The following is a 25705-nucleotide window of genomic DNA, read 5'->3' as shown; positions in this document are numbered from 1 at the left end:
TTTTCAACAAAATATCATAATTTGAATCCTAGTACAAATGGAACACATATCATGCGCTTAATAGGACACATTTACAGGTTGAATAAATAAATGAGGGTACTTAATAAAAAGAAATGCGACAAATTATTTTCTCTAATTAGATTCTGGTAAGGATGCACAACGTTCATTGTTTTTAAAGACAGGGAGCCTGTGGCTTTCTTCTTCTTGACTCTGTGAGCATCCATTGAGAAGAAAGTCACCTGAAGACTAAGACACCTGCAGACACCTTGATTTAGCACTTCCCAGAGTCCATGATTATGAGAAAAGAATCACTAGTTAAGCCAATGAGTGTGTCCTGGTTCATTGTAGTGGCTTATGGCAATGGGACAACAGAGGTCAATCTGGTAAATGTACGTAAGATCCTAGAATGTATTCTCCACATCATTAAAGTACACTTCAGGGTTTTCATTTGTGCGCTTGTTTAGTTCTGTTTGTTTATGGGACAGGGTCTCTCCACATATCACTGACTGTCATGGAACTCATTATGTAGAGCAGGCTGTTCTTGAACTCACAGAGATCTGCCTACTTCTGCCTCCAAGCACTAGGAATAAAGGTGTGTGCCACCATGTCTGCCTACATGTCAGGTACTTTTAAAAGTGATATACTATGAAGAGGTGATATATATGATATTATAGATGTCATATAATATTTAATACATAATATGTAGTATATATTATATAATAGTACATATACCCCTATTATATATTATATATAATATATTACATATTACACACATAGTCTATATCATATATAATATATAATAGGGTATATATATGTAGAAAATAGAGGTATATACAAATATCACCTCTTCATAGCTCATTTATTTATAATATACTTATTTATACAATAGCTAATATATAATGAAGTATATTGTCTTAAGGTTTTATTGTTGTAAAGACACACCATGACTAAGTGAATCTTGTAAAAGAAAACATTTCGTTGGGGCTTCTTCAGAGGTTTAGTCCTTTATCATCATGGCAAGAAGCATGACAGCATGCAGGCAGACATGGTGCTGGAGAAGATACTGAGAGTTCTACATCCTTTTAAAAACTGTGTCCAGCTTTATTAAAGATACTTTTCATAATCCATCATAGTATTTCAGGCAGGACATGGACAGACAACCGTTAACACTATACAAGAACTTCCAAACTCCCTTCTTGTAAAGACTACCAAATCCAGAAAGCCACTATAAAACCCAATGAAATCTTGATTCAATGCTTTGAAAAGGGGGAAAGTAGCTTAGAGTGAGGATTGACATTTCACCTGAAGGATGTTGTTTAACAACGCCACACAAGCCGACCCTGACTTTCAGGAAATGATATGAAAATGGCAGAATTATCAATCTGAAGATCCACAATCTATTATAAAAGGAACCGCCGCTCTTCCAAGGACACTCAATGATGTCACTACAAAGTCCACATTGCCCAATAGACTGGAAAATCTGCTTGCCTTTCTGAATGAGAATTAAGCATCCCTTTGGCCTTTCTTTTGGGCATGGAGTCAGTGGGAGTTGTTGGCACTAAATGCAGGGATGTGGCGATGCATGGGTCGCTCTCCCTGCTTCTTCTCCACACTGCTCTGAAGAAAACTGTGGCACATCGGTCATAGCTCTTAAGCACAAAAGACGTCAAAGCCTGCCCCTACCCCCCTGTGACACACTTACTCCATCAAGGGAACAGTTAATAATAGTTCCACTCCCTAGGAGCCAAGCATTCAAACACACAAGATTATCAGGGCCATTCCTATTCAAACCACCACATATACAATAAATAAAATAATAATACAAGTTCAACTCAAATGGACTTTCTCACTTAAATGACCCCTGTGTGTGTGTGTGTGTGTGTGTACAAAACCTGAAGCCAGAAAATATGGCACAATGCCTCTAGTCCTACTTGGGTCTGAAGCAAGAGGATCAATTGAATACCTGAGTTTGAAAGAAATCTGGTTGTGATAAAATGATAAAATGGGACACTGTCTCAACATAAAAGAATGAACAGAAGTAGAATATAATCAATAAAGCTAGCTTCCCCCCCCTCTCTCTCTCTCTCTCTCTCTCTCTCTCTCTCTCTCTCTGTGTGTGTGTGTGTGTGTGTGTGTGTGTGTGAAGGTCATATGTACATAACATACTTGAGGCAGCCAGAACACAGTGTTTTAAAGTCAGCTCTTCCTTGCCACCTTTGTGTAACTTCTGGGACTTGAACTCAAGGTCTTCATGTGCTGTGCAAGGCTGCTACCCACTGAGCCATCTTGCCAGCCCAAATAGCTGAGCATGATAGGAGGCTGTTCAACCAGTTGGTAGAGTAATCTCTGATCCCAACTCTAGGGGGATCCAACGCCTATGACTTCTATGGACACCTGCACTCACATGTGTGTACTAACACACTTACATAGGATTTAAACAAACTTTTTAAAAATATTATAAATCCACAGCAATTAAGAAAGTGACTTTGCCACATGGATACTCACATGGATCGACAGGACAGCAAACAAATTCAATTGCAGAAGAACCTGATAAAGAACTGAAATGCCATGACAGGCAACTGGGAGACTGGACTGGCTCGCTAAATGCGGTCTGAAACAGTGTCAAGGCATAACAATTATATTGGCCCCCTTTTCTTATCTTATTAAAATCAAGAACTGATAGCCTAAAGCTGCTTATGCAAAATATAAAAGTAAATGTTTTGAAACCCATGTAGGCAAAATATCAAGATGTTGAGACGTTCATGTATCCATATTCATTCTCTGTCTGGTTGTCCTGTCTATAATTAAAAGTTTCTTATATCAAATATAATCAGAATATATTGTGGGAACCTGAAACTCTCAAAGAAGTAAAAACCAACAACAGCACAAGAATAAACTATGTCTGGGCTTCCCAGGAAAATAAAAATGGAAATCAGACTCTCTGAAAGGGTATTTGCAAATATGTAGCCAACGCAATATTTTCTCTTGTTTTGACTGTAAAAAAAAAAAATAAGTCTGTGATCCAATTACCATGAAGAAATTTCACAGAAGCTGTGAACACGGTGTTCCACAACCAGGCTCTTTGGCCTGCAAGATCATGGAAGGCAGCCACTCTCACCAGTTACAAGGAGAAAGGCGCAAATTACGCCTTGTTTATCGTGCTTTACATTTTTAAAAAGTGCTTTAAAATGTATTTGATTCTCACATAGGCCAAGCTGTGAGGAGGTAAGACAGGTGTTAGAAGAAGCATTGAAATAAATAAAATCAAAAGCCTACATCTTGCCTCCACTAAGTCACCCACCCGGAGCCACACAACTCTTGGTTGCATTGGCGGTAGCTAACTCTGACTGTGTGTGCCATTTTACCTGGAGAGATAATAGCAGGCTTGTAAGCCTGTAAACTATCTTTCTGCTTTCCAAATACCTTCTGTAGCACGTCATCTGTTATGATACACTCAGCCTTGAATATCTTTAGCATATTCTTTCCTCCTCAGAATAGAAAGACGGCATAATTTAAACCAAACCTAGAAGAATTACCTATCTACATATCAGATCTTTCTGTTAAAAATGTGTAGATAATCAAACATACCCATGAAATAATTGTGTTTTTATTTTTCCAGCTCCATCGTTTCATGCTTTGATTTGTCTAAGAGATAAGCAAAAATAAGCAGTTATTTCCAAAACTGCTTGAATGGGGGCATTTAAATGAACATATGAATGGGTTCATTTATCTGTAATAGTTGCCATTCGTCTGCTTTGTCAAAACAGAGAATTTAGAGCTGAAAGTCTAGGATGTCAGGCCTAGCAAAGAGAGGAAAGATTTTCAGACATTTCAAATCTTGCATGGCACTATTATTTATTATTTAATAGATAAATAAACAACATTGAATGGTATGATTTACTTTAAATCTTAGTTTTAGAGATCTTGATTAGAAAGTCCCTCTAACCCCTCCTTTCCCATCTCCTTTTCTCCTCCTTCCCCCTCTTCGACTCTCTCCCTTCCCCTTGTCCCTCTCCCTCCTTTCTCTTTTCTTCTCCCTCTCCTTTTCTTTCTCCTGCTAATATTCACACAAACTTGCCAGGAAATGGTAGTCTGGTTTATAGGCAAGCTATACATCTCACATCCCATTAAACCCACCTGCTCACACTTGGCAGGGTTTGGCCTGAGTTGGTGCTCATTAGGGCCTCTGGCAGCGAGAGAAGGTGGGTGGAAGGTGCAATGAAACCCATGCCTGGAAACTGAAACAGGTTTGGGTTTTATTTGGGCTTTTATTTGGTGAGTGGGCATGCTGCTTTCCATTACCCCAGATAACAGGTTGCCCGCGGCATATTTAAGAGATATGGAACTTTTAAGGGGCTGAAAATGAAATTAAAGCTTGATGAAATACATTCTAATCTCTCCCTCACATTCATATGCATGCCAGGAAATGATCAGGCTGATGTTTTAATTGTAAGCGGGCAGTTTCCTAAAAGGCCTCAACCATATCCATCACGCTGCACATGGAGAAGCCAGAAACAATGCCATTAAGAATTTATATGCCATCTTATGTTCCACTTTCTTCAGAGCATTACATCAGTTCTACAGGCATTTTCTGCCCCATTTACCAAACTGGGCTCCAGTCAATGAAGTTTTGCATTATGCGCCCCTAGGGAAGAAAATAATGCAAGAGTTTTACTGTCCGCGTTAATACCATTTAATACATTACTCAAACACACACTCAGGACCAACAGTTCTAAGTACACAGCTTTGGCTTAGCAACTTCCAAACCGACTTCTTAACTGGCAACTTTTCAACGGCGCTTGTCTCTCCCAAAGTTCTTGTTGGAAGACTTGAGGGTCAAGGAAGGACTGTGAACAGTGGCAACTTCTGAGTGTAGCTGGTGATGTTCTAGCTCCATCACTGGAAAAACAGAAAAAGACTGGTATACATATTAATGGCCATTTTGTTTTACACACACACACACACACACACATAATATATGTGTTATATAAAAGTTCCTTCAACTGGAATTCACCCTCATCTACTTCTTGGTAGGCTAACATCTTTGAAAAGCAGCCCAGCATTTGGAAAATGCCAGTAGTCCAGAAGTTAAATTTGAAGTGCAGAGTGGACAGAGAAGACAGACATTCCATCTATTTTGGTGGGGGCTGGGGGAGAGGAGCTGGCTTTCTTGGATTTCCATTCCACTCCTTCTGAGTAGGAGAAAACATATCTATCTTCTCTGTTTGGATAAGCAGATGAGCAGGCTTAAGGAAGAGAAACATTTTCAACATCAGCTGTTCCCTAACTCATGCTCAGCGCAAATGTATTCTTTACTAAAGTGGCGAATTAGGATAAAGGTTCAACAGGATAGAAGATGGAAAGTGAGCCAATAGAGTAACTTTTATTATTTTTACATATCTCTTGGAGGAGAATAACAGATGGCTATAGGATCAATTAAGCGCATTTAGTTAGCCTCAGATCAATAAGAATTTAGTCCAAGGGTATGGGACACAAACCAGTGGGCAAAGTCCTTGCACCACAAGCATGGACACAGTAAAAAGCTGGACATGGTTGCGCATGGTTGCGATCTCAGTACTTGTGAGCAGAGATGGGAGGAAAGTTTTCTCTCAGTAGCTGTCCAGCTCACCCTAATCAGAGCATTCCCGGCCAGTGAGCAAGCCTGTCCCATTGAAAGCAAGGTGGTCTGCTCCTGAGAAGCAGCATCTAAGATTTTCTTCTGGCCTACAAACCACAACCACCACCACCACCACCACCACCACCACACACATACACACAAACACACACACATGCACAAACATACCACCACCACCAACACACACATGCAAACACCACCGCCACCATCACCAGTATCTATAAACTGCCTCTGGGATGCTTGCTAAAATTCTGTTTGATAAACTCAATGTATAATTCTTTTTTTTTTTCATTTTTCAAGGTTGTCCAATATGCTGAAGCAGACATCACTTGCTGTGAGAAACAAAGTATCATCTCAATGCTAAGCAACTAGCCTTCTTTCTACTAGACAAATGTGCTCTGAATGACTAATTTTAATATAGCTTTAAGATGATCTTTAGACAAAAAACTACTATCTAGACAATGTTTAGGAATTCTCCACCAAGCTGGAAGTCTCATTTCAGCTTTAACCAATGAACATCGCTAAGTAAAAATTCAAAGAAGGTTTGAGATACATGAGTTTAGGCTCAGAAAAACTTTGAGTACTTCAGCGTAAAAGTTTGAGTCAAACTCAAATGAACAGGATGTCAAATGGAATTTAAGAATAATGTCTCAGTACAGCTGTGTATTTTATTTGTTTTGGCCACTGACAATATATCTACTTAAGAAGACTATGCCAGACCACCAGACAAGCTACAGTTTAATTTTTTTATCCAACCCATTCTTTTACAAAAAGGTATTTACTGAATAAACTCATTCATTTTTTCAGTGTTATAATGAGATTCTTCCATCACCTGAGGATTTATTTATTTTAATGGTATCAATTTTCTGGATTGCACAAACAACAGTTTTGTATTTTCCCCCAACATTCTAAAACAAGACTATTAGTCTACAGTATTGTCTGATTTAAAAAAAAAAATCATTCCAAAGCATCCTAAATTGTGCCTTGTGAAATGCCATGGATGTTTGGAGTATGTATAATGACAATGCTTGTTAAATATGCATTGAAAAAAAAACCTTTCAAAATAGGAGTGCCAGCTCACCCTCAGCTAGAATGGAAGTGACTTGTGGGCACTGTGTGAAAAGCTACAAGAAGATGACCTCTGCTGACCACCTCTCTTAAAATGAGGATGTGAGAGGCAAGGATGGTAGAATTGGGATGGACTGACTGACACATCTTACTGTCCCTCTCCAGGACTTCACTTGTGCAAGGCCTGTGTAAGCAACAGGTTGCCTACACGAGAGCTAGGGGATTGTTTGACAGAGAAGCCCTTGGCTGCAAACTCTCTTCTCAAGTGAATAAGTCATCTGGGCAGGGAAGCCGAGCCTGAGACGCCGGGACTGAGTGAGGGGAAGTCAGGCCGACAGGCTGTGTTGCCTTTCTTGTCCTTGGCAGTGTGGCAGTGCGCAGCCTTCTGTTGTTCCTGGAACCACTCAGGCATATAATGAATGGAGTACCAGTGATTGGAAACGGTCGACCTTAGATGATATTTCCTCAAGTTGTTTGCTTTCCACAACTTGGTAACAGATTTTTCTAACGTCAACAGTATGGCTGAAGTGCCTCTTGATTTTATTTGCTGTTGCCCCCTCTGGATCCAAGTCTGTCCAGTTATCATGTCATTTTTTTTCAACACTGAAAAATCAATGGGTCTCTGGAGTCTTACACATTTTCCTTGGAGGGTTATACAATCCTCAGCAAACAAATAAACTAAGGGCCATTCTGGCTTCTCTGAGGAAATGGAGACTTTTTGGTTTCCTTTGAATGAGCTAAATTTTCAGATCTGCAGCTTAGGTTCACTGAATTCCACAGAGGTCAGCGGAGAGTGAGAGATGTTTGACAGTCTTTGAGCATGAAGAGATTCGGAGCTATGGCAGACTGCTCATTGTGTATCTGTGTGGTCAACTGACGGGACAGATAGAGCATTCCACTCACATAGTAATGCCTTGTGACTGTAAGGAGAGATAAGCCAGACATACCTGGGTTAAAATCCCAGTTCCGCTAGTAACTGGATGGATGAAATTGAAGAGGTATGTACAAGTCTAGTGCTCCAATTCTTATACCTCTGTACTAGCATGAGGATTTACATGTGTGTGCACCTATGTGTTGGATACTAGTCTAAGCATATGGCCCATAATACCCCATTTAAATTTCATTACATTCCTAAGAAAAATGAAGCAAAATATCATTATTGTTCTGTCTTAAACATGGACTCTCATATGGAGGATTTGGTAGTTATATGTATATAAAGGTGTTGTAGTTCGCAAATGGTAGAGTTACTTTGTAAAAGCTAGTTTGTACCCAAGGCCCGTGCTTGCTTTCCCCCTCTGTGGTATGACAGCTTACTGCCTGACCCAGAAGGACCCTTTATTAATAGATTCCAATGTGTCCTTATAACATAGACAATTTTACAAGAGCATTTGACTACTATGTATTTCCACATCTTTGCCATAAACTACATGAAGACAGTAAGAACCTTTGAGAGTTGGCTAGTTATCGTTGGTAACCTTGCTAGGCCTGGTGTAGATGCTAAACCTCTTCTCGCTCCCCATTTGTTCATGCAGACAGAGTCATCCTCCTAGTAAGAGAAAAGTAAGACAGTTTATTTTTAATTTTCAGTGTTCCATTCTGGCACTTTTCGCTAACTTGATCAACTATCTCCAGGCACACGAGGAACTAACGTTCTAGTGTTGACTTGTATCCCAGCCTTTGTGACTCTGTTTTTGTTGGTCACATATTTAAGATGTTAATGGTGTATGTGTGTGTGTGTGTGCGCGCGCGCGCATGATTATGTACAAATGGATGAGTTTTGAATTGTTTTTTGATAAATTAGTAGCGAGACATATAGGATGTAAGGTGGCTGAGATGCATACCATTTTCATGGTACTGAGTCCCGCCATTGTTAATTTCATTTGCATTATGATCTCAGTAGGTTGGAAAACTTGTTTCTATATAATTTTTACACATTTAATTTGTTTTTGTTTTATTTCTTGTGCTGCCTTGTTTTGAGGAAGGAAATAGAGTCTTAATGTTTTTCTTAGTTAACTAATTCTTTATTATTAATTAATTCAGGTTTCTTATTTCCCCTAAATAAAAAAAAAAAATCTGTCTGATTTGTTTCTGTTCTCATATTTAGTTTTTTTATATTTTGATTTAAATGCACATTGTTAAATTATCACCACTAACATTCTAATGTATCCATACATCATCTCACAGAGTAACATTTCTATTTTGCAGTAAGAACACATAAAACATATGGGTTTTGTTTTGTAACAGAGTTATTATCACTCAGGTTACCATGTTACCCCTTAGACTCTCAGAATTGATATTTCTTGAAAAAAAATGGGAATTTGAGGCTTTTGTATGTTGATTTACATTCTCCCAACTTTAATGAATTTATTTATTTATTTATTTATTTATTTATTTATTTATTTATCTCTGTGCGTGTGTTTGTGTGTCTTCAGGTTTTTCTCTACATAAATCTATTCAAATGACTAATAAATTACATCAACTTTTTTTTGTTTGGGTGTCTTTTATGGATTTTTTTTGTGGCTATGACTCACAGTACTGTGTAGATATAAATAATCACAGAGGGAATCATTGTCTGTGCCTAATATAATAAGAAAACCTACTCTCTGAGATGTATCCAAAGAATAAAAAATGATGATGTATATTACCTAATTTTTATTAAATGTTCTTCTCTAGTTGTTTAATAAACCAACTAAACAATGAACAAACAAATCAATAAATGCGGATAAACAGATCAACTGGCCCAGCAGAACTTTCAGACAGAAGAATACCAACACTGTTTAGACATTATCATTTTTTAAATTTTTTATTTAAATTATTTATTTATTTTATGTTAACAAATGGCATATGTATGTGTGTATATATATATATATGTATATATATATATATATATATATATATGTACAGGACATGTCTACTTGGCCCCTGTGAAGCTCAGAGGGTGTCAGATCCCATAGAACTAGAGTTAGGGATTGTTGTGAGCTCCTATCTAGCTGCTGGGAACTGCACGTAGAGCCAATATAAGAGCAGCTAGTGCTGTTACCCATTGAGCCATCTCTCCAGCCTCTGTTTGGACATTCTTGAATGGACTCACATATGAAATCCAGATCCATACAATGAATAAACTGAGCTTAGCAACCAAATCCTGACATCCTGGCAATTTTAGCAGACAAGCAAAAACTGTTATTTCTCATTGAAGAAATGAAATTTGCATTGATTACTCAAACAGACTGACATTCCTTTGCATTGACATGGTAAATCTGCTGAGGGCATGCTAGTGAAATAGCACGCTCATGGGAAAACAACTGCAGTGTCAAATTAATAAGCTGTTTTCCTTTCTTCAAAATAAGCAATAGACACCGTTTGGTTCTGCTTAGGTATTATCTCCTCCAGCTTATACATTATTTACTTTCCTCAACGTAATAATAACACCAGGGCACCAGTGCATTTTTTCCATGTGAGATAATTACATAAATTAAGTTAGTCCAATACTCACACCTAGCCGAGTTCAAAACAATTTTTAATGTTTTGATTATAAGCAAGTAAATGAACATATGTCCAATTACATTTTGGGTGCAATAGCTTTAGACACCACATCTTGGCATTCTATTTTATTAGCCAAAAGTTCACATATGGTTTCCATGTCTCCAAGCTGTCTTTAAGGACACGGAGTTGTATAACCTAGAGTTGTTTTCTTTCCTTCTCTCTCCACAGCCCCTCCCAATGGCTTACATATGCTCCCTTGCAGACGGACCGCTCTTACTATTAGAGGGCATCTGTGAATATCTGAAAATGTGCTGATGCACTGAAGAAATGAAGAAAGCACTGCTCCTCACCCTCAAGCTTTCACCTAATGGAAGAACGCTCAGTTTCAAAAGAGGGATATTTCTGTGTGCACAAAGAATGTCCACCTTGGCTGTGCCATTTACTGTTGCTTTGAGACAGCCTTGAGACAGCTTGCATGATCTTGTCACTTGCCTGCTGGAGACTCCCCTCAAAGCTTGGGGATGGAAGAAAGAGGGAACCTGGAATGTGTAAAACACAGCCTTGCTAGAGAAGGACACAGGAGCAAGGAGCACAAAGAAGACATTCAGCTCCCCCTGGCTACACCATCCTCTGAGTATCTGTGTTACTGATAGGCTTAATGATTTGGAAAGCTGCAAGACTTTGGTGTTCTGGCCAAGGATTACAAACTGAGTTTCTGAACATCAGACTAACAGCTTTGTGGCTTGTTAAGGTTGTTGCCTTAAGAGCTCACAAATCTTGAATTAACCAAGGCTCCTTTTCTCTTACTTGATCCTATATACATATTGGGATTGTTATATCCAGCCTGCAGAGAAAGTGAGAAATTAAATATATTGTTGATTTACAAAGATTTCTGAAACTTTGTAAAGGCATAGTATTCAGTCAACAAAAAGTTTGGAGTCCACTATGTATTTAGATTGAAAAGAAAGCAGTATGATCCTGACACAGTCAATCATGTTCAATATTGAGCTGTGTTTAATGTTAAAGGTAAACAAATATACTCAGTCTTGCTTTCTTTCAGGAACTATAATCTTAAAGCATTCCAGTATTTGTAAGCAACTTAAGAAACAAAACAGTGGCTATTCCTGCTTGAACATGAGCTATCTTCATTGAGAGGTAAAAATAGGTTAGGTATGCTGGGGAGCTGATAAGTTGCAAAAGTCCAGCAGGTTTTCGTAGCTAGACTTTATATGCATAAAAGTCTTCAATTGGAGCTAGAAACCTTTAACTCTTTGTAGAAAAAGGGCCACAAAAGAAATCCAGCTGCTTAATTGGTAGCTTTTATCTTTTGTTTATAAAAATCACTAACAGTCTCAAAGGACCACTTGATTTGTTTTACTCTAGTTTCTTGTATCTGAGTAGGAAGTGTGACAGTATGGTTAACCAAACATTGGATTTAATATCTTGTCATGTATGTTCAAATGTACCCAGTGCACCACCCTACAGTTTTGATGGATTTGTTTCTCAGATACATCTTTGACTTAACCACAACTGTTTTCATTATTTTGACTGTTTGGAAAGTCGCCTTTTGAAATAAGTTGTCAACAAAAGTTGGGATGATACAAATTTATAGTTGAGACTGGAAAGTAGCCTCTTTTCGGTCTTGCAAAACCCGCCCAAGGCTACACTTTCAGGGAACAGAAACCAATGTTGAAGGGTTTAGGAGGAGATGAGGGACAATGGTGGGATTGGGAGGGGAGGCCTGAGGAGGGAGGAAGCTACAGCTGGGATACAAAGTGAATAAACTAATTAATACAAAAATAAAAATTTAATTAAAAAAGAAACCAATGTCAATAATGTTCTAGCTAAGAGGTAGATGAGTCTGATAATGCTGAGCATAGTGACATGATTGCTTATATCACGTGACGGCATGCCTGCAATGCTAAATGTTAATTGTCAACTTGACAGAATCTAGAATCACCTGGGAAATGGTCCTCTGACATGCCTGTGGAGATAATTTTAATTAACTTAATTGGGTTGGGAATATACATCCAAATGTGGATGGCCATTCCACAGCTGGGATCCTGTGTAAGTAGAGAGAGGATGCTAAGAAGCAGCATGCATTCGTTGCTCTCTGCTTCCTGATTGTGGATTCACTGTGAACAGATGCCTCACTCAGCTGTTGCCTTGATTGCTCAGTTGTGGTGGACTGTAATCTTGAATTTGGGATGCAGAATAAACCATTTTAAACTTATGTTGCTTTTGTCAGAGTACGTTATCCAAGCCACAAAAGAAGAAAATAATAAAATGGCTACAGAGACTGTGATGACTGAAGAATGTAGCAATGTTGTATAAGCTAATTCTCCTTACTGACCTCGCTGCTGCTGCAGTCTTTTTGAAGTCTCCACTTGTATTCCTTGTAATATTTATGGAGCCTTCACAGCCTTACAGTAATATTACCAGGAAGAATGGTTCCTGTCATAGAAACAGAAATAGTAAGTACTAAGTATGGAACTCTGTTCCTTGTCTGACACTAGCTCACTTAGTGCTGTATCCATAATCTCATCTCCAACCGTGCATAAAAAAGATAACAGAAATAAATGTATAAACAGAGAATGAAGATGATCACTTTATTTTCAGGTCGTTTAGAGATTTTACTAAATTTCAATTCTTTTTATATATATTTCTATATGCCTATAGATGTGTATATATATATATATATAGAGAGAGAGAGAGAGAGATAATAACTTAATTTCTTTCTGTCTCTCTATATAGATAGATCTCTATAGATAGGTAGATATGGATATATCTATAGAGAGATATCTAAAGATATATACAGATAACTTTTAATTTCTTCTCTATATATCTATATATCTATATACAGAGAGAAAGAAATTAAAAGTTAGTAAAATTTATAAATCACATAGACATATTATATCAATCTATCTATCTATCTATTCGGTGAGGAATTCTCTGACATATACACTACAGAATTTATTTGTCTTTTAATTGCTTGTTGATCTGCATCTAAGTTGTGAAAGCTTTTCACACTCAGGCTTCACAGCCATTTTCCTATGCATTCAAATTTTTGATCCTTGTTGGGATTGATTTCAGCGTAATGTATGAGGTTGGAACTCAACTTTCTTTTCTACCAGATGCTTGCCCAGTTATTCCAACAAATGTATTGAAAAAAATAGGTTTTTTTCCATCTATAATTTCATCTTTACCATATGTTAAATGCTTCTCTATATTTGAGACTCTCCATGAACTTTTGGGGCAATTAGTCAATCAGTATGTCTAGTTTTGTGCCAGTGTGACAGTTTTAATTATCTGAGCATTGTAACATGGTTTTACATTGGGCCCACCCATTCCTCATTATAGTAATTTGTCAGAATTGTTCTTATTCGATTTTCTTACTTAGTTTTTCTACGTGGATTTCATAAACAATAATCTGCTTCCAAATAGCACCTCTTCTTTAAAATTTAACATTAAATGCACAGGCTAATTAAAGGGAAATATTTAAGTAAGCATATTTACGATAAGACATTAGAAAACTCATTTAAATCATGCTTTATTTCATAAAGTTTGATATTTTCTTCTAGTAAGCCTTATGCATTTCCTGCTAGTATATACTCCCATATTTTACTTCACCTTTGATTACTATTATGAAAAGTGTTGCCTAGTTTGTATATATATATATATATATATATATATAACATTTTAAAATATATAATGGCAGATGAATTTAGGAGGTCAACATTTCTGGAAACAAATTTACTAGCCATATTTTTTTCCTTATAATGTCCTATAATTCATTTTGTTGATATTCTAAGTAAATAAACATATCACTAGCAAATAATGATAAATTTCTTTTTTCTATATATTTAGGGTTTTGTTTTTTTCTCCTTGTTGCATTGGGTAAAGCCTGAGTCTAAATGTGAACTAGGACTTAATTTCAAGTGCTCTTCAAATTTCACTCCCAAGCCTCACTTTGGATCTACTTTTATATACCCTAGAAAAGGCTAGCCTTTTCCAGTGAGATGCTAATAGTACTTTTAAAATGCATTGTAACTGCTGTGAATGGAGAACATAACAGTAAAGGAAGATAAAATAAGGATAAGCATAAAAACTATATGCAAAACCAAGGAATTTCTAAGTAATAAAAACATTTATTTACTATCAAGCTTTATTTTAAATTATTATCTTTCAAATCAATACAATAGACAATACGTTCCAGGAGGATAAGATTAAAAATATCAATTGAAACAACCCAGCCTAACTAAATAGATGTTCTGCTCCCAACAAAGTTAGCTTTGTTAATATACTTATACTCTAAATTTTAATTAAATAAAATATCAATTATGTCACATAAAAAATTTGTATCCAAATAACTATATACTTTGAAATGGCTAGATAAGTTTTTTTTAAGTTAACAAACTTTATATGGAATTGTCAAATATTGACGTTTTGAATTGTTTGTTTAATGTCATTTTTTTATATTCAAGGAATAAACAGATAGATGAAAGAGTGACCCATCCATATATGAAGAATGAGCATATGAAATAATGACAATGAGACTAGAGATGACCAAATTTGATTTACTGTTAAAATTTACAGTTAATATACTGCTAATAAAATACTGTGGTTAATATTTATCTATTCAAATGTGGGTCTCAAAAATAACTTCTCAGTGAATCCTTTGTTAAAGAAATAAAGAGGGGGAAGAGAGGGAGAATAAAGGAAACAAGGAAGAAAGGAAGGAAGGAAGAAGGAAAGAGAAAGAAAGAAAGGAAAAGAAAGATGGGAAGGAAGAAAGAAAGGAGAGCGTGGAAGGATAGAAGGGAAGAGGAAGGACAGAGCAGAGGAAGGAAGGGAAGGAAGAAAGAAAAAAGGAAGGAAGAAAAGAGAAAAGAGAGTGAAAAGGCAAGCAAGCAAGAAAGGAAGAGAGAGAGAGAGATGACGTGGCTAATAGTTGTTGAAAATCTGTTGAGACTGGCACATCCAAACTCTTGGAAGAATATTAAGCCAATTTTTTTGAGTCCACTCTAGTTGTTGGAGGGCCTATGATTCCCAACTGTTTCACATCAGAGAATGAAAACAAGAAGAGCCCAGCCAAGACCACATTGGTGACTGCCAGCCCCTTTATATGCCAAACATAAAAGCAACAAGTCCAGATGCTTTGATCCTTGCATTTTTGGACTCAGCCCAATGGTACGGAAAAAAAAAAAAAAAAGCACAGCTCATGTTAGGACAACACACATTATAACTAGAAATCAATCAATAGCACTGTGACCTTCAAACTCAGTAAACGTTTGGAGTTGGTTTCAGAGCATGTAATCTAAATTGGGGATTGGAACTTGGAAATGATCCTAAGCTAACAGGAAAAAATGTATATATTTTAAAATAGAAAGATTAAAGGAAGCAACATATGAAGTTTTAATTTGTATGTGTATGTATGTGCGTGTATATGGACATATGTATTCATAAAGAAGGGATTCTGATTTAAAGTACTTGAAATGGATAGAAAAAGAAACCCACCACAACACAGACCTCTTTCCCTGCATGTAATTAAAAGAGAAACTGGATTGTGGCAGCAAAGCCTATTGGAAGGAAATTATGAGCTTTCTACCAATTTAGAGATAATTTAAGAGGTGAGTCATTTGGTTGCTAGGACACTGTCTTGACTTATAGCAGGACCCAAGTCCTGCCAACTTATGAAATGACTAGCTTTGGCAGGGTTGGAAGGCCAACACAGGTACATGAGAGAGCTGGCAATGGCAGTTCTGAGCCAAAGAGAAGACAGCCAAGCTGATTGGGCACAAGTAAAATTGCTGCCCCAACTTTTGTGTTGCAGGCATTGCCTGTGACCAAGGGAGTTACTTTAAAAATAACCTTCAGAGAAAAAAAAAATCAGTTAAAAAAAATAACTGAAGAGGCTGGAGGACCTGGCACCATGAAATAATTGAAAGTAATTTTACATCATTTACTTTATTTTGTTTTTAAATTTGATAATCATGGTTTGACTGCATTGTCACAGAATTTCTGTCTAGACACCATTGTGTTCAAGCCTCACCTTTTTGTATTGTAAGGTTTGAATTGTCTCTGGCACCAAACGAGCTATTCAAGCACAAAAGCCAATTTATAGGAATGCTGATTAATGCTCAAGAACCTATCATTAAGATCTCTCCTATCCCTTCTCTTGATTTTTTTTTAAGATACATTTTTTCTCAGCCAGAAAAAGTAAATTAGTGGTGCAGATAATACCCAGTAATCTCTACTGACAGGTAGGAAAGACAACATGCAGAAAATTTAACACTTTCAAGTGCTCCTAGGAATGGAAGAAGTCGATTGATGGAAACATACCCTCCTTCTGCAAAACAAAATTTTTATTTTCACAATATTTACTGACCCAAAATGTCTTACAACATCTCTAAGGGAGGTGGATGTGGGGACCATATTAACATCTGCTTATGTTGCATATGTGTTTGGACATCTACAAGGGCTGTACATGTAAAAAATAGAAGCTATTAGTATATTTAATATGTTAAGGCACAAAATCAGAAGTTACCCTGCTCATAAGTAATTCTAAGCACTCAAACACTGAGAATAACTTGATTCAGAGCGCAGAAACATTGGCTAAGAAACATAAATCCAACTCTTAGGACATTCTGTTGTTGCTAATTTTCTGCATTGATAACATGTCTATATCTTTATATATGTACTCCATAATCACAGGGAGATTATATTTTTTTCTCTAAAGCAATTTCCACCAGGTCTATTTCTAAATAAATATTCAATTATTAAAGAGAATAGAAAGCATAGGTCTTCACTCTTTCAGATCTTTGAGAGTTTACTAGGAGTTTGAAGAGGTTTTTGTTAAAAAAAAAAACAACAAAAAAAACAGGAAACATTTCTAGAAAAGGCAATCGCACATCAAGTTCCTTGCTCCTCTGGCTCTTATCATCTTGTCTTTCCACTTCTCTTCCAAAAGATCCTTGAGCCTTAGGTGTGGGAGTGTTTTGTAAATGTATTGGTTGAGACTGGGCTCCACAGTTCAGCATTATGTTCGGTTGTGTTGTTCTGTAACGGTTTTTCTCTGTTGCAAAGAATGGTTTCCTTGATGATGGGTGGGAACTGCACTTATCTATGGGTACACGGACGAATATTGAGAAAGTAGGTAGGGACTATGTTGGTTATTAAGGTGGCAGTTGTGGGTTTTCCTCCATGATACATGATTTTACTCACCATGAGTAGATGACTAGGTTTCCAGTCAGTACCTGGCCTGATTTTCTTATTAATGAGAGCACCTTAAGTCCAGCTAGAGAGTGTTGGTTACCACTGAGGTGTGTGTGCCACTACTTCACCCTTGGAGTTATTTGCCACACTGATTGTTGTGGCTGAAAGGTATCCTGGTTGGACTGGACTGTTGGTTGCTTCCCTTCTTTGGAAGCTTGCATGGCACCTTTTAGTACTATGAAAGTTAGTCCCCAGGGACTAACCAAGTCAAATCCAGCTTGAAAAAGTCAATTAAGGAATTCTAAGAGTGAGAAAAATAGCCTTCTCCTGGAAAGAGAGAAAAATCAATTGGTTATTCGATATCAGATGGTCGGCCCTAAAAACATATACATAAAAGTAGCATTGTATGGACTGAGTAAGTTGTACTATTAATTCAGAGATATACACACATGTGAGATGTGTGTGTGTGTGTGTGTGTAACAAAAAAAATTAAAACACCATGAATTTAAATGAGACCAAATACCAATATGTGAAAAGGCTTAGAGGAAAGAGGTTAATAATGTTATTATATGTTAATATCAAATATAAAACAATTTAAATGGGGAGGAATTACATAAGGACTGAGCAAATTGTATTTATATATTTAAGAATCTATCTATCTATTTATCCATATACCTACCTATCTATATAAATAAGGAAAAAGAGGCAATAAATTTGAGCAAAGAGGGGGCTTAATGGAAGGGAATAAAGAAGGAAAGGGAAGAGGATAAATGAGTAATAATTTTAAAATATTTTTTGAAGTGGGGAATAATAGGTTAAACAAAAGGGTCAGAGTCTTTGAGTAAGAATTTTAACTTAATCCTGGTTTCTTTACTTAATATGACCTTAACTTTATCTCTGATAGTTCGTAAAAACCGCTTTCATCAGCTTTATTATTCTTTTCATTTCCATTTTGTGCTGTTGGGAATGGAACCCAGCACCTCACGAATGCTTAGGAAGGTGATCTTTCCCTAAGCTGCATCTTTTATCGTCATGTTTGAATTGAAATCAGAATGTCATCCTGCCTTAAGAACCATATTAAAACAGCTAATAATGCTGTGTATGTTTTAAGTGAACTGCCCACATAGGTTTCCCATGCAGGTTTTTTACCACTAAGGAGTTGCCATTGCTATAGGTACAATGCATTTCCTGCTATCCACACTACTTAAATGCTTATGACTAATCACTGTCAATAAAAAAAAATACCGTCTTAATAATAACTTTATCAAATACATTAAGCAAGCCAATGGCAATCAGAGTCTCCAAGGCTTGTGGGGTCACCAAGGATGGGCATGATTACAATGGGCAAGAAAAAGACGCATGATGCACTGTTAAAGATTTCTGTGTAAAATGTGAAGGTAGAGATGAAAAATGAATATTTGTTTAATCAATGGGGTGTTTACACGAACAACTTTGTTTAGTTGAGGACAATTTCACTGAAACTAGTTGACAGAGAATCAAAGTTAAAATGCAAATTGGGATCAGGGGGTGGATATGTGTGGAAGTCCTATGAGAACTACCCTGGGCACAAGGACGGTGATCTTCCCTCTCTGGCCAAGGAAGGAGCAATCTCATAATGTTAGAAAACGTATTCTCCTCACTTCATAGACAAAGAACTTGAGTCTTAAATACAATAAACCATCCAAGATGTTATCAATAAAAAAAGTTAAAATGTAGAAAGTTCAGTTCTTGCTGATATGCCATGGATAGTTTTACATTGAAACAGTTCAGTCCTACTAAAGAGTCCAAGACAAAGAGAGAGCGTGAGTGAGGTGAACAGGGAACCTCTGTTCCCAGTTCTCTAGTCCAAAGAGTCCAAGACAAAGATGTGTATCTGAAAAGAGAGAGCAGAGAGAGCATGAGCGAGGTGAACAGGGAACCTCTGTTCTCGTTTCTCTCATCCTTGCTTGCCAAGTAGGGGAATGACACCCAAGGCAGAATACAGTGATGTATTTTTGGAACAGCTCCTGGCTTCATCCAGGTCTTGGAATAACCTGAAAGGGTATTTTGGATCATGTATCTGGTCTACTTTGGTTGGCATCTGAGATGTTGTTCCAAAGTTAGGTGGACCACTCTGTCTTGTCAGAATGAGGCAAATCGGGGTGTCAGGCAGAGAGCCAGGAACACCAAGCAAAGCTTGAATTGAATGAGGGTTAGAGGTTGAGGAGGGGGAATGAGAAGGCTCTAGCTCTGTCCAGCTGGAGTCCACAAAGAAGAGCAGGCAGCTCCGTCCTCACGTCTGCCCACCAGCAAGGAGTCTGGGTCAAGGGTGGTGTGTTACCACCACTGACATTCACCACTTAAACTTGTCTGTTGATGTACCAAGGAGTGAAAGACACGAGAAGGACACAGGAAGAAGACATAAGGAAAAGCAGAAAACAGTGAGGTCACTTTAGGATGAATGTCATCTGGAAACATACCTCCTCTTCTCTACTTCCCCCTTCACTTCCTCCAGCCTGTGTGGCAAAGGTCTTTGTCTTTTTGTCTTTCTCCCTCTGATTTCTTTTTTTTTCTGGCAATAAATTCTATGAACAAAATTTTAAGTCCACATCTGCAGCATTTTCTCTAGCAGCTGTAGAAGTAGCCTTGAAATACTGACCTAAATTAAACATATGTTGGACCATGAGGTACATCTTGGCTGTTTCGTACCCTGAAGCCACTCAGAATGCATTGTTTTTATAGCAGCAGTAAGTCAATGATAGAAATTATTTAAGTTCTTGAGTGTTTGAAGACTAGAAACGTATTTATAGAGGACTATGAGTTAAAGAAAAAAAAATCACAATGGAAATTGGAATGATTAAGTTAATGATTATAAAAATATAAAACACGTGAAATGAATCAGCTACAGTCATTCTTAAAGAGTATATGTATATAATATTATATGTGCTAGAAAAAATTCTTTTAAAAACAAACTTCAAAAAGTTAATTAAAACAACAAGAAATGAAGCTAAAAGAAAAGAGAAGAAATTATGACTACATTGAAGCAGGAATTAATGAAACAGAAAATGAATACTGAGTAGAAGAATTTGACCAAAGAAAAGGTTTATTAATTTATAACAAAGCAACTTGGAGCAACAAAGAAAAAAGAGTCAGTGCATCAACTAGGAGTCTCAAAAATGCAACACAGCACTGCCATCTCACATTTAGGGAAGGAGAGAATAAAATGTGTTCTGTTTCGTGAGATAACTGGGCAAATATTGAGGAAAAAATACTTTACATACTATTGTCTGCTATGCTTTGGATAAGTGTCCACGAAGACCAACTTATCAAATATTGGCACTATTGGGAGGTTGCTAAATCTGTAAAACTGAGGTGCAGGCCTAGAGAGGGCTCAGCAGTTAAAAGCACTTGCTATTTGGGTTTGATTCCCAGCATCCACATGGCAGATTACAGTTATCTGCAACTCCAGTTCCAGAGGTCTAATGTTCTCTTCTGGCTTCCATCAGTATAAACATATATGTTCGGAATATATGTACACACCAACAAAACACTCATACACATAAAGTAATTTGTTTTAGAGAATTGAGGTACAAGGCTGCAAACACAGCTCAATAGGGGGTAAGGTGTATGCTATCCAAAAATATGGTCCTGTGTTTTAATCCTTTATTTCACCCCTTGATGTGAATTGAGAAGAGAAATTTTCACCATGTTCCCCAGCCAAGATGCTTTACCTCAATACTGGCTCAATGACAATAGGGCCAATTAACTGACAATAAACTGAAATCCAGGAAGTTGTGTCTTTCCTGTTTTCTATCTGAATATCTTGGATGAATTTTTGTAGTAACAGGAGCTGAGTTAAACACTGCTCCCAATTAATTATTATCTTAGTAATAACATACTCTGTGAAATCAATTTTGGATTAATGTTTTTATGGATATAATAAAATATTGTAGTTTATTCAATATGCTTTTTGACAAGTGGGCCACTTAGAATGCATTTAACAGCTTTAGACAGAATTATCCCCTGTGGCTGATCATTAAAGGACAATATATAGACATGCAAACTAAGTGAATATCAGATTGAATACTTTTAGGAGGAGAGAATGGAGAGCTAATGTTACATTCTCCAGGATAGGTAGGTCCTATATTATCCCAACACATAACACATAGACCCTGGGTCTTTGTACGTTCTACAACAGGTAGCAACAACGTAAGCCTCCCAAGGGTGTATCTGTATGTACCTTCAAAGGCCAAAAAAAAAAAAAAAGAAGTTTGGGGTGGTGCCCCAAAGAATTCCTCAGTGTCTCTCCACAATCCCTTTTTTAGTCTCATCCCCTAGTTTCTTAGTTTCTATCCTCTGTCCACGTGAAAGGTCTCCTGAAGCTCTACCTTCCAGCCTGGCACCTCAAATAGATGCACTGCCTTTCTATGTCTTTCCTACAGTGGTGATTACCTGCACTTTATGAATGTTCCTGTGAACTCTTCAAACCTGCTTTCTTATTGAACTGAAGAAAGAAATCACACATGCTTCTCATCCCAATATCCATGCTCAAATCCTTGCTCTGAAAAATGAAAGAATTCTGCAACTCACCTTCAACTATTATGACAGTGTTCACTGCCTTTCATGTCCACACCTCACATCGCAATCAGCAATCAGCAGATCTAATTTTCTTGGCAAAACGGCACATTGTGGGGGTGTTTTTACTTTAGTGAGTAAAAACACTTGCTTTGCAACCATGAGGATCTGAGTTTTTATCTCTGGTATCTACATTTATGTAGGCATGGCTCTACAAGACCAGAACCCTACCATTTGGGGCAGAAACAGGCAGATCCTAGGCCTAACCTAAAAACAGTGAGTTTCCAGTTTAGGGAGAGAATTCCCATGTTGTCTTGAGACAGCAAGGTGGAAAACAACAGAGGAGACACCAGGAATTCTGGTCAGGCATCTGCATGCACATATGTAAATGCACACACTTGCACACTTATGTAAATATACCAATAAATATAAACAATAAAACAGATAAATAAAGAAATAAATACCACAAAGGGTGATTACTGGTGCTTCAAGTCAACTCACATTATTTCTTTTCCCAGTGATGTTCTCTCTTGTTCACTGCTCAAGATCTAGGACAATTTATGTTTTATCAGAGAAAGACTTTCTAAATCCATTCATCTTTTCTTTGATTTCTTTTGCTTTTCAGTAATTACTCCTTTGGTAGGTGAGCATTCAATCATCCCATTCATATTTTTTTTTTACAGATAGGTTATCTTAACTGATTTGTTCCTGTGTGGTATATATGCTCATACACACATAGGTGCATATGCACATCGGTGTGGGTGGGTGTGGAAGCCAGGGAGGCACTAGGTCTTTGTCTTTCTCCACCGTACTTTTTGAGACAGTACAAAACCTGGAGCTCGTTAATCTGTCAAGACTCCACAACCAGGGAGTTCCAGGGATCCTCCTGACTCCTCTGCCTTGGCACTCAGTTTCTAAGCATGAGCACTGCCACATCTGACCTAGATATGTCAATCGTGGAAATCTGAATTCAGCTCCTCATGCTTTCAAGGCAAGTGCTTTACCAAGCGAGTCATCCTCACAACCCCAGTACAATTTCCGTTCTCTGTTGTCTTCTCACAGCTCTTGGCCCACACTCTGCGCAGTATACTCATTTAGTTTTTGAACTCTGACGTATTCTCTCATGTACGCCCCTTTCCCTAAACCAACCATTTCTCTCGAACCAGAAAATCATCTTCTTCTTTGGTATCCAACTCTTAGATCATTGTTTCAATAAAACTCACCCAATGAATTACGATTATAAGCTAAATTCTTGGCTCTACACAGAAATTACCCTACTGTACTGGAATGTTTATAAGAATCCTGCTACTAGGAGATGATTTTTTAAATATATTTAGAGATTTATTGATAGCTAAATGACACATAAATAGACATCAGAATGGTTTGAACCCAATTTCCAGGAGAGCATTCATCTCCTAAGCAAAATTATCTTCTTTTTAAAAAATTTATTTATTTATTGTTCACTTTACATCCTAGCTGTAGCCCCATCCCTCCTCCTCTCCCAGTCCTTCCTCCCTCCTCTCTCTTTCCCTTGTCCCTCCCTATTCATCAGGAAAGGGGAGCTCCCTTTCCCATCCTGCCCAGCTCATCAAATTGCATCAAGACTGAGCATGTCCTCTTCCCCTGTGGCCTGCCAGGGAGAAGTGATCAAAAAGCTAGCAAGTGAGTCTGTGTCTGAGTCAGTCCATACTTCCTTACTAGAGAACACACATAAAGCCTAACCTGCCCATCTGCTACATCCTTGTAGGAGGCTTAGATCCAGTTCTTACATAGTCCTGGGTTGATGTTTCAGTCTCAGCAAGCCCCACTGGGCCCTGGTTAGTTGGCTCTGTTGAAACTCTGTCACCTCCAGGTCCTTTTCTCTTTCCTCCCACTTTCCCACAAGACTCCCTTCACAATTATTGGCTGCGAGTCTCAGTATCTGTTTTGAGGCACTGTTGGGTACATCCTCTCAGAGGACAACTCTGACAGGCTCCTGTCTGCAAGCTTAGCAGCGTATGGTCAATACTATCAGGGGTTGGCATTCTGTCACAGGGTGAATCATTACTTGCACTAGGCATTGGTTGACCATTCCCTCAATTTCTGCTCTCTCATTATCCCTTCACATCTTGTAGGCAAGGTAAATTTAGAGTCAAAGTTTTTGTGTTCCCCTCCCTCTACTAGGAGTCTAGTCTAGTTAAAGAGTGTCATCTTTGGTCACTATAGCCTCTGCTACTAGGAATATGTGCTTGAGTCCCCCTCATGCCCTCCCAGGAGCCTACCCTGACTTAGGTCTCCAGGTTGTCACTGAGATACCCCACCTCACTTTCTCTTTTCTGTCCTCGTTCCTCCTTTCTTCCAAGGTCTGATTTCCATCTTCTTCACTCTCTGTGCCCCCTCTCCTACCTTGTTTCCTCCCTTCAACCACAACCTCTGTCTATTATCTCTCCTTCCAAGTAAGATATATGCATCCTCCCTTGGATCATCTTTGTTATTTATCTTCTTCTGGTCTGTGCCTCACAGTATGCTTATCTGTAATATATGGCTAAAATCCACTTCTAAGTAATTATATGCCACGTGTGTCTTTCAGAGTTTGGGTTACATCACACAGGATGATCTTTTCTAGTTCCATCCATTTGCCTGTGAATTTCATGACTTATTTGTTTTTAATAGCTGAGTAGTAGCCCAATGTGTAAATGTGCCACAGTTTCTTTATCCATTCTTCTGCTGAGGGACATCTAAGTTGTTTCAAGATTCTAGCTATTATGAAGAAAGCTGCTATGAACATAGCTGAGCAAGTGCCCTTGTTGTATGGTGGAACATCTTTTGGGGTATATATACCTAGGAGAAATATAGCTGGGCCTTGAGGTAAAGGTAATCCTCATTTTCTGAGAAAGCACCAGACTGATTTCCAAAGTGGTTGTACAAGTTAACACTTCCAACAACAATGGAGGAGCATTCCCCTTTTCCACACCCTAGCCAACATGTGCCATGGCTTGAGATTTTGATCTTAGAACCATCCTGACAGGTGTGGGATGAAATCTTAGAGATGTTTTGATTTGCATTTCTCTGATGACTAAATAATTTGAGTATTTCTTGAAGTGTTTGTTGACCATTAGAGATCCTCTGTTGAGAATTCTTTCTTTAGTTCTTTTAGTTCTGTGCCCTGTTTTTTAAAGTGGATTATTTTTTGTTGTTGTTTTGGTGATTTCTTGAGTTCATAATATATTTTGGATTATTAGCCCTTTGTCAAATGTAGGATGTATAAATATCTTTTTCCAAATCTGCAGACTTGTCATTTCATTCTATTGACACTGTCCTTAGACTTACAGAAGCTTTTCAATTTCAAGAGGTCCCATTTATTTATTTATTTTATTTATTATTTATTTATTTATTTATTTATTTTTTTCTCAGCACCATTTGATCGTTTATTAGTCCTTGATTTAAGTATCAACTTTTTTTTTTCTTTTTTTTTCAATGCAGTTTATTCAGGAACCTTGAACAATCCTCGGACCCTGGGGAAAGCCAGCCCACAGCTTAAATAGCCTCTGGGTAGCCAACCCCAGCGTGCCACATGGGCAATGCAGATAGGTCCACATACATGGAAGCAAGCCAGATCCTCAGCCTTAGCCAAATGTGGAATTGTTTGTGACAGAGAGCACTCACCATCGGGAAGGTGGAAGGCAGAAACCAGCTCCATCTTTAAGGCATAGCATTCCGCAGCTCTCTACAGTTCCCCCTTTTTGTTTTAGACGCATCAGGCAAGAGTAG

The sequence above is a fragment of the Meriones unguiculatus genome, chromosome 2, assembly GCF_030254825.1.
Source record: "Meriones unguiculatus strain TT.TT164.6M chromosome 2, Bangor_MerUng_6.1, whole genome shotgun sequence".
Taxonomy (NCBI): Eukaryota; Metazoa; Chordata; class Mammalia; order Rodentia; family Muridae; genus Meriones; species Meriones unguiculatus.
The sequence above is the reverse complement of the archived record's forward strand: the minus strand, read 5'-3'. Positions refer to the sequence as shown.